Raw genomic sequence first — 14,433 nt, 5'->3', positions numbered from 1 at the left:
TCTCGCAGCCGACTTCTGGCCCACATCCTACCTCTGTCCAGGAGCAACTTCTTTACTCAAATTTAACAGACAATTAAACCCCCCGCCCCCATTCAAAGCCTTATTGAAGGCACATTTCCTCCAAGAAACCCTTCCAGACTAAGCCCTCCCTCCACTTTCCTCAACTCCCACTCCCTTCTGCATCGCTTGGACTTCATCCTTTGCCCTTCCTGCTTCCCATCCCAACAGTACTTATGTACATATCTGTAATTTATTTATTTGTCTTGATGTCTGTGTCCCCTGCTCTAGACTGTAAGCTCATTGTGGGCATGAAAAATATCTGTTCATTGTTGTATTGTACTCTCCTAAGTGCTTAGTAGGGTGCTCTGCACACAGCATGTGCTCTATAAATACGATTGAATGAATGAATGAATGAATTAGAGAAGTGAAGGGTGCAGGCTGGGTTGTAGCAGGAAATCAGAGAGGTAAGAGAGAAGGGAGCTAGGTGACTGAGTATTTTCAAGCAGATGATGGTACAGAGTTACTGTTTGATGAGAAGGTGGATGGGAAACCACTCTAGGTCCTAGAGGAGTGGGAAGATGTGAATTTAATGGTTTTGTAGAAAAAATGGGTATGTACTGAAGTGGGGAGAGTGAGGAGGCAGAGCTGTCGGCAAGGAGGCCGATGCAGTAATCAATGCAGAGCAGGATACGTGCTTTGATCAGTATGCTAGCAGTTTTGGATGGAGAGGAAAAGGCCAATTTAACATTGTTGGGACAGCTGAACTGACAGAATTTAGTGACAGATTGAATATGTGGATTTCATGAGAGAGATGAATCAAAGACAATGTGAAGGTTACAGATTTCTGATACAGTGAGGTTGGTGGTGTTGACTATAACCCCCCCAACGTTTCCATCAGTGTAGACAGCAATTGCACCCCACGCACTTAGTACAGGGTTCTGCACACTGTAAGTGCTTACTAACTATGATTGATTGATTGATGGGAAAATCGGGGGAGGACAGATGAGGACTCTATTTTGGACATGTTGAATTTGATTGGTCAGCAAAACATCCAAGTGGAGATGTCCTGAAGGCAGGAGGAAATATGAGTCTGCAGGTCAAAGCTAGAGAGGTATATTTGGGAATCATCAATATAGAGACAGCAGTTGAAACTATGGGAGTGAATGATTTCTCCAAGGGAGAGGGTGTAGATGGAGAATAGAAGGTAATCCAGACTGAGACTTGAGGAACTCCCACAGTTCAGAGGTGGAAGGCAGAGAAGAAAGTCAGAGAAGAAAGGCGGGGGGCAGCTAGAGGGAAAGGAGGAATACTAGGAGTAGACAGCATCAGCGAAGCCAAGGTTGGATACTGTTTCCAGGAGAAGGTGGTGGTCTGCAGCAGTGAAGGCAGCTGAGAGGTTAAGGAGGATTAGGATGGAATAGGTGTTATTAAATTTGGCAAGAAGGAGATGACTCCTTCTTTGAGAGGGCAGTTTCTGCGGAGTGAAGTGTGTGGAAGCCAGATTGGAGGGGGTCAAGGGAAGAATTCTAGACTGTGAGCCCGCTGTTGGGTAGGGACTGTCTCTATACGTTGCCAACATGTACTTCCCAAGAGCTTCGTACAGTGCTCTGCACACAGTAAGAGCTCAATAAATGCGATTGAATGAATGAATGAATGAATGAATGAATGAATTGGAGGAGATGAAATGGAGGTAGCAGGTGTACACAATTCGGTCAAGGATTTTGGAAAGTAATGGAAAGAGGGAGATGGGAAAATAACTGTAGACAATTGTGGAGTCAAAGGAGGGATTCGTAGGCCTGGGGAGTCATGAACATGTTTGAAAACAGTCGGGAAGAAGCCATTGGAGAGTGAATGGTTGAATATGAGGTTAGGGATGGAAGAAGTGAGGGCAAGTGTTTTGATAACGTGTGAAGTGATGGGGTTGGAGGTTCAGATGGTGGGACGGATTTTGAGAGGCAGAGGAAGATCTTGTCCTGAGATTCTGCTGGGGAAAATGAGGGAGTCAAGGGAGTCAGAGGAGCTAGGGAGGGACTGGAGAGGAGCAGGGAAGGTTTTAGGGAGATCATGCTTGATCTTATCAATTCTCTCAGTATAGCATGGGGTCAGGTCATCACGGGCGAAAGATTGGTTGAGAGGAGCACAGAGAGGAATAAGGGTTTTGTTGATGGAGTTAAACGTTTGAAATGATTGCTTAGGGCAATGAGCAAGGGAGTCAATAAAGAGGAAATAATGTTGCTGGGAATGAGAAGGAAGAGTTAAAGCAGGCAGGCATGAAGTGAAGATGAACAAGGTCAGCCTGTTACCTGGATTTCCATCAGCAGCACTCTGCAGCTTGTGCTCAGGAGCGAAGGAATTGGTAATCCAGGGCTGTGATTTGTAGTATCAGAACAGCAAAGAGTTAGGGGAGTAGTGAGATGAAAGGAGGTTTCTCAATCTTTCTTTCTTCCTCTTTGCCTTCTTCCTTCCCCAACTTTATCTCTGTTTCCTTCTTTCTTCTCAGCCCCGACCCTGTCTCTTCTATTTCACTCCACTGTGCTGTGGGTTTTCACGTAATAATAATAATAATAATAATAATAATAATAATAATGGTGGTATTTGTTAAGCGCTTACTATGTGCCAAGCACTCTTCTAAGCACTGGAGTAGATAAAAGTTAATCAGGTTGTCCCACGTGAGGGTCACGGTCTTCATCCCCATTTTACAGATGAGGGAACTGAGGCCCAGAGAAGCTAAGTGACTTGCTCAAGATCACACAGTTGACCAGTGGTGGAACCAGGATTAGAATCTGTGACCTCTGACTCTCAAGTCCGGGCTCTTTCCAGTGATCTACACTGCTTCACAAAGAAATAAGCCAATAATTACTAGTATTCTTTAAACACTTTGTCTTCTCCAAAAGTCCTTGGCATAACTCCTTCTGTTTCCACCAGTTTTCAAGTACTGAGTTTTAGGTTCTCATTCACCTCTAAAGTCATTTTTTCCTGGAGCCTTGAAGATGCCCAAGCTGGTTGTTTCATTTTCTCTCCTTATAGCCATTGTAAATATATCTATTCCCTTTACAGATCTTACCCCTTTCTATTTTAACCTCAGATTATTTTAGTGACATTTCCCACTGTAACAATACACTTTCACTCAATTAATGTTTTTGATTGAACACTTACTGTGTTCAGAGCACCGTACTAACAACCTGGAAATTACAATACAGCGATAGAGAAAGTCCCTGCCCACAATGGGCTCACAGTCTTAGGGGAGGACGGAGTGTGAGGGGAACAGACATCAATACAAGTAAACAGGCATCAATATAAATATATATAATTATAGATATATACATGTATGCATAAGAGTAGTCGGGTGGGGAGGGGGCAAGAGCCAAGAGAATGAGTCATGGTGATGTGGAAGGGAGGAGGAGCTGGCAAAATGCGGGGCTTAGTCTGGGAAGTCCTCTTGGAGGAGGTGTGCCTTCAGTAGCACTTTGAAGGGGGGAAGAGTGATTGTCTGTCAGATTTGAGGAGGGAGGGTGTTCCAGGCCAGAGGTAGCATGTGGACCAGGGGTCAGAAGCGAGACAAGCAAGAATGAGGAACAGTGAGAAGGTTAGCACCAAAGGAGTGGAGTGTGCAGGCTGGATGTAGAAGGAGATAAGAGAGGGGAAGTAAGAAGGGGCATGGTGATGGAGAGCTTTGTAGCCAATAATGAGGAATTTCTGTTTGATATGGAGGTGGATAAGGCAACCACTGGAGATTTTTGAAGAGGGGGGGGTGACCTGAATGCTTCTGCAGAAAGATAATCCAGGCAGCCAAGTGAAGTATGGACAGAAGTGGAGAGAGGCAGGATGTTGGGAGGTCAGAAAGGAGGCTGATCCAGTAATCCAGTAAGGATAGGATGAGAGATTGTACTAACGGGGATGGAGAGGAAAGGGCTGATCTTGGAGATATCATGGATGTGAACCAACAGGATTTGGTGACAGATTGGATATGTGTGGTGAATGAGAGAGCTGAGTCAAGGATGACACCAAGTTTGCGGACTTCTGAGACAGGAAGGATGGTTGTCCCATCCTCAGTGACAGGAATGTTTGGGAGAGGGCAGGGTTTGGGAGGGAAGATAAGCAGCTCTGCCTTGGACATATGGAGTCTTAGGTGGTGGGAGGACATCCAAGTAGAGATGTCCTAAAAGCAAGAGGAGGTGAGAGCCTGGAGAAAGGGAAGGAGAACAGGGGAGGAGATACAGATTTGGATGTCATAGAGATGATAGTTGAAGTCTTGGGAGAGAATGAACTCTTCAAGGGAATGAGTGTAGATGGAGAATAGAAGAGGACCAAGAATTGAATCCCTACAGTTAGGGAATGGGAGGGAAGAGACCACGAAGAGCCTACAAAGGAGACTGAGAATGAACAGCCAGAGAGATAAGGGAAGAACCAGGAGAGGACAGAGCCAAAGAAGCCAAGGTTGGCTAACATGTTGAGGAGAAGGGGATGGTCCACAGTGTCAAAGGCAGCTGAGAGGTTGAGGAGCATTAGGATGGAATAGGAGCCGTTGGATTTCTCAAGAAGGCGGTCATTGGTGACCTTTGAGAAGGCAGTTGCAGTGTCATGAGGGGGCAGAAGCCAGATTAGAGTGGGTCGAGGAGAGAGTTGGAGGAGAGGAATTTGAGGCAGCGAGTGTAGACTGAGAGCCCCATGTTTGACAAGGACTGTGTCCAACCTGATTAGCTTGTACCTACCTCAGCACTTAGTACAGTGCCGGGCATACGGTAAGTGCTTAACAAATACATTAAAAAAACAAACCAACAAGCAAACTGAGCAAAAAAAAAAAAAACAAAAACAAAAGAAGGAAAACGTGAAATTTCATTGATCTAACTCCCATTCTTTAGTGATTTTGCACGTGCATAGCTGGTTTCTTGCACCTGATTCCTGTAGGGATGGGCAATCTTGCCATAATACTAAAATAAAAAAATTCTGACCATAATTCAACAGACATGCCAAATACTAATCCATGACTTTTATGATGTTTTCCTCTCTCAGAAGTGAAAAGTGATTTTCCTTGAACCTTGGCTGCTATTTTTGGTCTCTGCTACCATACAGATCAGACCTACTCGCGGAGTTTCTATGTATCACAATAAAACGATTGAAAACATAACCCTACTGTAATGGGAAAAGCTGTGGGCCCCCATCACTCCAGGGATTCTGTCACTTTTCCCAGTGCTGTCGGCCACCATCATTCCAAGGGTTCTGCCTCATTCACCAGGCTGTGGGCAAGCAAGAGTCCAGGAGTTCTGGTATACTATTACCAGGCTGTGGGTCACCACCAGTAGAGATTTTCTGTCACCTTCACCATACTGTGGGCCAGAAACAGTCTAGGGGATCTTTCACCTTCACCAGACTGTGAACCACCATCATTATAGGAATATTTTCACAGTCATCAGGCTGGGGGCCGCCACCAGTCCAGGGATTCTGTCCCCATCTCCAGGCTGTGAGATATCACCGTCTAGGGGTTCTGTCATTCATTTATTCATTCATTCATATTCATTGAGCACTAATGGTGTGCAGAACACCATACTAAGTTGCTGGGATAGTTCAGTACAGCAATAAACAGACACATTCTGGACTACGACTTGCTTACAGTCTAGAAGTAGGGAGACAAGAAAAATACAAATAAATAAATTACAGATATGTGCATTAGTGCTTTGGGGCTGGGAGGAGAGAAGAACAAAGGGAGGAAGTCAGGGAGATGCAGAAGGGAGTAGGAGATGAGGAACGGGAGGCATATTCTGGGAAGGTCTGTTGGAGGAGATATGGGGAGAGCAATTCTCTGTCGGATTTGAGGAGGGAGGGATTCTTTCAACCTCACCAGACTGTTGGCCACCACCAGTGCATGTGTTCTGTCATTTTTACCTACAGTGGACCAGGAACAGCTCAGCGGATCTTTCACCTTCAACAGGCTGTGTCCTTCACCAAACCTGTCTGGTCTCACCTTTACAACATTGTCATCCAAACCGCTACCACGTTAGTACAATCACTCATCCTATCCCGACTGGATTACTGCATCAGCATCCTTTCTGATCTCCCAACTTCCTGTCTCTCCCCTCTTCAGTCTATACTTCACTTTGTTGCCCAGATTATCATTCTACCGAAGTGCCCTGGGCATGTCATTCTGCTCCTCAAAAATCTTCAGTGGTTGCCTATCAAGCTCCGTGTCAAGCAAAAACTCCTCACTATTAGTTTCAAAGACCTCCATTATCTTGCCCCCTCCTATCTTACCTCCTTTCTCTCCTTCTACATCCCAGACCACACACTCTGCTCCTCTGGTGCTAACCTCACTGTGCCTAGCTCTCTCCTGTCCTGTCATCAATGCCAGGCCCACATCATATTTCTGGCCTGGAATGCCCTCCCTCCTACAAGCTGCCAAACAATCACACTTCCCCCCCTTCAAAGCACTGTTGAAGGCTCACCTCCTCCAGGAGGTCTTCCCAGACTAAGCCCCTCTTTTCCTCGGCTCCCCTCCCTCCTATCACCCTGACTCGCACCCTTGGTTCTACCCCCATCCCTCCCCACAGCACTTTTGATATGTATATATCAATAATTCTATTCATATTCATGCATGTTTACTTGCTGTGATGTGTATATAGTCTATAATTCTATTTATATATACTTATATTGTCGATTCCTGTTTACTTGTTTTGTTGTCTGTCTTCCCCCCTTCTAGACTGTGGGTCCTTTGTGGGCAGAGATTGTCTCTCTTTGTTGTTGAAATGTACTTTCCAAGCCTTTAGTACAGTGTTCTGCACACAGTAAATGCTCAGTAAATATGATTGAATGAATAAATGAATGAACCACGACCAGTATACCAAAACTTGTTAAAAAAAAACTATTTTTACCAAAAAAAAAAAAACTGCAGATGGAGGTGCAGTGTTCTGGAAGAGATGTGTTCATGGTGTCACTATGGGTCATTACTCGACAGCATAAGACAACAACAAGAGCTGTGGGGCTGAAGGAGGGGGGAATAAAGGGTGGAAATCCAAGTACAAGAACAACGTAGAAGGGAGTGGGAGAAGATTAAATGAGTGCCAGGTCAGGGAAGGTCTCTTGGACTAGATGTGCCTTCCATAAGTCTCTGAAGGTGGGGAAGTGATAACCTGTCAAATATGAAGAGGAGAGGCATTCCAGGCCAGAGGCAGGACATGAGCATGAGGACAGTGATGAGATAGATGAGATCAAGGTATAGTGAATAGGTTGGTAATAGAGGAGCAAAATGAGTGGGCTGGGTTTTAGTAGGAAATCAGGGAGGTCAGATAGGAGAGGAAACGTGATTGAGAGCTTTTAAGCCAATGGTGAGGAGTTTCTGTTTGAATCAGAGGTGGATGGGCAACCATTGAAGGTTCTTGAGGAGTGGGGAAACATGAACTGAACGTTTTTGTAGAAAAATGATCTGGGCAGCAGAATGAAATATAAACTAGGGTGGGGAGCAAAAGGAGGCAGAGAGGTCAGCAAGGAGGTTGATGCAGTAGTAAAGGTGGGATAGGCTAAGTGGTTGGATTAACATTGTAACTGTTTGGATGGAGAAGAAAGGGTGGATTTTATCGATGTTGTGAAGTTCGAATGGACCGAATTAGGTGACAGATTGATTATGTGTGTTGAATAAATCAATTGCCAAGTCCTCTCATTTCGTCTTACAACTCCCAGAAACACCCTTTCCACTCCACCAAAACGTCTACTGCTCAAGTACAAACTCTGGTCACATCACAGCTAGACCATGACATCTTCAGTCGTCTCCCTGCTTCCAGTCTCGACCCCCATCTAATCTACACTACATGCCACTGTACCAATATCATTCTTGAAGCATTGCATAGCCCTCATCTCTCATATCCTCAAAATCCTTCACTGGTTATCTGTGTCTCTTTGCATTAAGCATAAATTCCTTACAGTCAACTTCAAGGCTCTCTGCCAACTTAACACACTGCTGTTTTCATTTGCTTTTCCACAACTCATTCTCTTCATTCTTCTTAAGCAAGCCCAATTGTACCTTGCCCTCAACTCTTCCAGCCCAGTTCTCTTACTCGTGCCTTTCCCCTTGCTAGGAACATATTCCCCAGTTCTCCCCTGTTCCAAAGCCCTAGCAAAATTCCACCTCCTACTAAATGCCTTCCCTGATTAATTCCTCACATCCCTAAATTTTATGATCTCATCAGCCAACCTTGGCCCTTACAAACTTTTTATATCTATCCTCAGCTCTTTTCTATACATGCTAATTCAATTATTTATTTTGGCTACTCTTGTTGTACATATTTTTATTTCCAGCACCCCACTGCATTGTAAGCTTCTTTTGGACATGGAATGTGTCACTTCTGTATCCTGTATTTCCAAAGTGCCTCTTAGAGTGAAATTCATCAAGCAGATAATTGATAAACACTAATGTTACTAATACTACTCTTCTAATAGGGAGGCACCTTACAACTTTCTGCTATCAATTAAGATGCTCTTTATCTAACTTTTCCAGCATTTTCATAAGGTATCCATTTGTGTTTGGTTTTGTTTCCTTTCTCAGCTCTCATCCCTACAGCAATTACTTACATAACCACAATTTCTTTATTTGCATTAATGTTTGTCTCCTTCTCTAGTCTGTAAGCTCGTTTGGGCAGGGAAAATATCCACCAACTCCGTTATATAGTACTCTCCCAAGTGCTTAGTACCATGTTCTGCACACATTAAGTAATCAATAGATATAATTTATTGACAGATTGATTCTCTTTTTCAGTCAAGAGGACCATTATATTTGATGCAATGGTAAACTCAACTGAGTTGGTCTTTCTCATGCACCTTCTTCACTATTTTACAGCATTAAATCCAGTACCACTAATTTCCTAATGAATTGTTATGATGTTAGCTTACATACCCTTCCATTTGAGCACTAACTAATATAACTGGCTATGTACTTCTCCTATCTTATCCTATCTATAAATTATTTCAGTGCCTGTCTTCTCTGCTATATAGTAAATTTCGATGGCTGGGATTGTACTCACTCTAATGAAATCTTCCAAGCACTTGATGTTGTTCTCTATGGATGATAAGTGTTTAATTAATGCTAATGATTAATTGATTTTCTTAGAAAGCAGACATTTCTCCCATTTAAAATCCTTACCTTCCTTTTTTTTATTTGGATCAATTACTCAGTTAATCTTGGGTAGAGTAATGAACTCCTCCTATTTCCCCCCCTGCCCTTATTTCTATATTCTATATCTGCAGTTGTGGCTTGACATGACCTAATAAGGACAGTGTCAGACATGTAGAGTTGTGTGGAAGACAGAGTTGAGATATCTCTGGGATTTGGAGAATATGTCACTGTTGCTACCATGTCTGGTTACATCTCTGACAGCTCATTCAGTGGAACAATTTGGGCAGCAGGGAGTGGTGTCAGAATGTTCCAGTTGTACTGCCAATTGTGAATTAATGCTTAGCAATCCATTCACTTTCACACACTAATCATCACCCGAGGGAGGGGAATAATGAGGGCATTGGCATGAAAATGCTGCTGCAAGCCTATTTTGCCTGTGTCTGATTACCTTGAAGGTGGTCTCCCAACCAGGGAAAGCGATGGAGATGGATGAGTACTACCAACCCATTTCTTTCTCTCTTTGGGGATCAGGATTGGTAGTCTAAACATAAAATGTTCATATTGAAGAATGTGCCGTATACTGGGCTGAAGGTACTGTTGGTGCTGCCTGATGCTGGGGTAATGAGATTTAATGAGCTATTGTTTCAAGGTGCTGCTGCAAAGTTTACTTTGAATTTAAATGCTGCCTTCTCCTCAATCAATCAGTTGTATTTATTGAGCATTGACTGTGCACAGAGCACTGTACTAACTACTTGGGAGAATACAATATAACACTATCACAGAGTAGGTAGGCACGTTCCCTGCCCATGAGCTTTGTTCTCTTCTACCTAGGAATTATTTTCAGTGATTAAAATCCATTTCATTTAGATAATAGCAGGTCTCTGGTATGTCACCACCAGCTGCAGTTTTTCTGAATAGGACATGAAAAATATCATTTTGAAAATGAAGTTTCTGTACTTTGCTATGTACTCAAAATATCTAATCAACTTTATTCAGTACTGACATGTTTACATTGTTATTTAAAAAGGTAAGCTACTTAAGATGATAATGATGATGATTTTGGTATTTGTTAAGCGCTTTCTATGTGCTAAGATCTGGGGTAGACACAAGGTAATCAGGTTGGGCCCAATCCCTGTCCCACATGGGGCTCACAGTCATAATCCCTATTTTACAGATGAGGGAACTGAGGCAAAGAGAAGTGAAGTGACTTGCCCAAAGTCACACAGCAGACAAGTAGCAGAGCTGGGATTAGGACCCAGGAAAGGAGGGAAAGGAGGAAGCCATGAAGGAAACTGAGAATGAACGGCTAGAGAGATAGGAGGAGAACTGTACAAAGAAGAGCACTATACTAAGTGCTTGGGAGAGTACAGTGCAACAGAGTTAACAAAAACGTTCCTTGTCCACAGTGAACTTACAGTCTAGAAAGGGAAACAGACATTAATATGATATATAGTTTAAAGGTATGTACATAAGTGCTGTGGAGTTGAGGGTTGTGTAATATCAAATACCCACAGGACACGGATCCAGGCACATAGATAATGCTGGATGGAGAGTGAGCTCAGGAAAAGAGAGCTTAGTTAGGGAAGACCACTCCAGGGAACAGCAGCATTGACCTTTTGTCAATCCAAGGACAGAACGAATGAGGTGGGTAGGACGGTAAGAGTTAGAATAATTATCCATTAGTATCATTGAGATTGACCACTTATGGGGGCAAAGTATAGGAAATTCAGTAATAGTATTGCCATAGTATGAAGCATTATTACTATTCCATTACTACTATTAGTATGTCTACAAAACCTTTGCTACTATTCTATGTAGTTTTGAACATTGCATGAGAGAGCCTGAGCACAAGACACATTGCAGTAGGAACAAGTGAGGAAAGGTCACAGAATTGGAAAAAAAGACATGTGAAATTCCTTCTTATTGGCTATAGTCTTCCAAACTGATTGACAAATTTCCTTGGAATAAAGGTGGTTAGAAAGATCAATATGAGATAGATGCACTCTACCACATTGTGTGCACTTAAAGGAGTGATGTTTACTGCAGTAATAGCTTTGATCCCTACAGGGATTGTCTGTGTGTTTAAGCTTGTCCCTTGGTATCCCAATCTTGGTAATGCCTTTGCTTAATCAATCAATCAATCAGTCAATCAATCGTATTTATTGAGCGCTTACTGTGTGCAGAGCACTGTACTAAGCGCTAGAGAAGTACAAGTTGGCAACATATAGAGATGGTCCCTACCCAACAGTGGGATCACAGTCTAGAAGGGGGAGACAGAGAACAAAATAAAACATATTAACAAAATAAAATAAATAGAATAGATATGTACAAGTAAAATAAATAAATAAATAAAGTAATAAATACGTACAAACATATATACATATATACAGGTGCTGTGGGGAAGGGAAGGAGGTAAGGTGGTGGGGATGGAGAGGGGGAGGAGGGCGAGAGGAAGGAGGGGGCTCAGTCTGGGAAGGCCTCCTGGAGGAGGTGAGCTCTCAGTAGGGCCTTGAAGGGGGGGAGAGAGCTAGCTTGGCGGATGTGGGGAGGGAGGGTATTCCAGGCCAGGGGGATGACTTGGGCCGGGGGTCGACGGTGGGACAGGTGAGAACGAGGCACGGTGAGGAGTTTAGGGGCAGAGGAGCAGAGGGTGAAGGCTGGGCAGTAGAAGGAGAGAAGGGAGGTGAGGTAGGAGGGGGCGAGGTGATGGAGAGCCTTGAAACCGAGGGTGAGGAGTTTCTGCCTGATGTGTAGGTTGATTGGTAGCCACTGGAGATTTTTGAGGAGGGAAGTATCATGCCCAGAGCGTTTCTGGACACAGACAATCCGGGCAGCAGAGTGAAGTATGGATTGAAGTGGGGAGAGACAAGAGGATGGGAGATCGGAGAGGAGGCTGATACAGTAGTCCAGACAGGATAGGATGAGAGCTTTAACGAGCAGGGTAGCAGTTTGGATGGAGAGGAAAGGGCGGATCTTGGCAATGTTGCGGAGCTGAGACTGGCAGGTTTTGGTGACAGCTTGGATGTGAGGGGTGAACGAGAGAGCGGAGTCGAGGATTGCGGGCTCGTGAGGCCGCAAGGTTGCGGGCTTGTGAGAAGGGAAGGATGGTAGTGCCGTCAACAACTTAAGGAAAACGACACTCCCCCCATTTGCTATCCACCTGGCTGATCTGTTTAGTTCTGCGGTTTCACAATAATCCACTATGATTTTCAGTTTTTTGATACTGAGATTCATTTGATATTGATTTAATTTTGTTTTGTCCACTTTTGCCTTTTTTATGTTTCCTTTCAGTTCCCCTCACAGCAACTGCTTGTTTAACCTGCTGTTGCTCAGTTTCTCCATTTTGTTACCTCATGAATACTGTTGCTTTGATTGTTCACACTACAGGGAATGAGTTTAAGTCTAAGGTTTTCTCAACTTAGTAACCCCCCCCCCCAAAAAATCACAAATTTCTACTTCTAGACTTTTAGGAAGTTCAGAATGAATATGAGGTCTGAGGGTGGGTATGAATAAGGTCAAAAGTGCTAAAGTTGGCTGATAGGTTTGTTTGGTGAGGATGGTGGGAAATTAATTGGGGAAGACTTGTTGGAGGCAGCAGGATTTTATGACAGCTTTGAATGTGGGCAGAGCTAGGGTCAGTTGGACCCCAATCACCCCTATTTAGTCCCTCCCCCTTCTGGCCCCCTCTTCAACTCTCCCATTCTTCCCAGCAATATTTCCAGAGGAGAACTCCTGCCTCCTCTCAAATGTCATCCCCACTTCAACAACGTTGAAGTAGTGTAGCTCAGTGGATAGAGCACGGACCTGGGAGTCAGAAGGACCTAGGTTTTAATCCCAATTCAACAACTTTTTTTCTGTGTGACTTTGAGCAAGCCACTTCACTTCTTTGTGCTTCAGTTACCTCATCTGTAAAATGGGTATTAAGACTATCAGTCCCACATGGGATAACCTGGTCACCTTGTATCCCCACCCCCAGTGCTTAGAACAGTGCTTCGCACATAGTAAGCACTTAATAAAAGCCGTTATTATTATTATTGTTATTATCCCCTCCACATATGCATCAGACCCCATTCCTTCGTACCTCATAAAAACTCTTGCCCTCTCCCTTCTTCCTTCCCTAACAGCCATCTCCACTGTACAGTGTCCAGTGGCTACTTCCCCACTGTTTTCCAACATGCCCATGTCTCCCCTAACCTAAAAAAACCCTCTCTTCATTCCATGGTTCCCTCCAATTGTAGCCCAATCTCCCTCCTATTATTTCTTACCAAAATCCTAGATCGAATTGTCTACACCCACTGTCTCAAATTCTGCTCTTCCAATTCGCGTCTTGACCCCCTCCAATCTGGCTTCTGTCCCCTTCATGCCATAGAAACCTCTTCTCAAAGATCACCAATGATCTTCATCCTGTCAAATCCAACGGCCTCTATTCCATCCTAATCCTCCTTTCCCTCTCAGTGGCTTTCAACACTGTTGACCACCCTCTTCTGCTGGAAACGTTATCGAACCTTGGCTTCACTTACTCTGTCTTGTCCTGGTTCTCCTATTATCTCTCTGGAAGTTCATTTTCAGTCTCCTTCACAAGCTTCTCCTGGGGGTTCCTCAAGGTTCTGTTCCGGGTCCCCTTTTATTCTCCATCCACACCCACTCCCTTGGTGAACTCATTCACTTCCACGGCTTCATCTACAACCTCTATGTAGATGATACCCACATGTACATCTCCAACCCTGATCTCTCTCCCTCTCTCCAGTCTCGCAACTCCTCCTGCCTTCAGGACATCTCCACTTGGATATCCACCCACCACGTCAAACAAAACATGTCCAAAACAGAACTCTTTATCTTTTCACGTAAACCTTGTCCTCCCCCTAACTTTTCCAACACTGTAGATGACGCCACCATCCTTTATTCATTCATTAATTCAATCACATTTATTGAGCACTTACTGTGTACAGAGCACTGTACTAAGCACTTGGAAAGTACAATTCAGCAGTAAAGGGAGACAATCCCTGCCCACATTAGCCTTACAGTCTATTAGGGGGAGATAGACATCAAAATAACTAAGCAGGCATCAAAATAAATAAATAGAATTATAGATATGTATACACATCCAAATAAGTAAACACACATCAGTATAAATAAATGGAATTATAGATATATACATTTATACATAAATGCTGTGGGGCAGGGAGGGGGGCAAGAGCAAAGAGAGTGATTTGAGGTGATGCAGAAGGGAGTGGGAGCTGGGGAAAAGGGGACTTAGTCTGGGAAGGCCTCTTGCAGGAGGTGAACCTTCAGTAGCATTTTGAAAGGGTGAAGAGTTATTGTTTGGAAGATTT

The sequence above is a fragment of the Tachyglossus aculeatus genome, unplaced genomic scaffold (assembly GCF_015852505.1).
Source record: "Tachyglossus aculeatus isolate mTacAcu1 unplaced genomic scaffold, mTacAcu1.pri scaffold_1_arrow_ctg1, whole genome shotgun sequence".
Lineage (NCBI taxonomy): Eukaryota > Metazoa > Chordata > Mammalia > Monotremata > Tachyglossidae > Tachyglossus > Tachyglossus aculeatus.
This window is presented reverse-complemented; position numbering follows the sequence as displayed.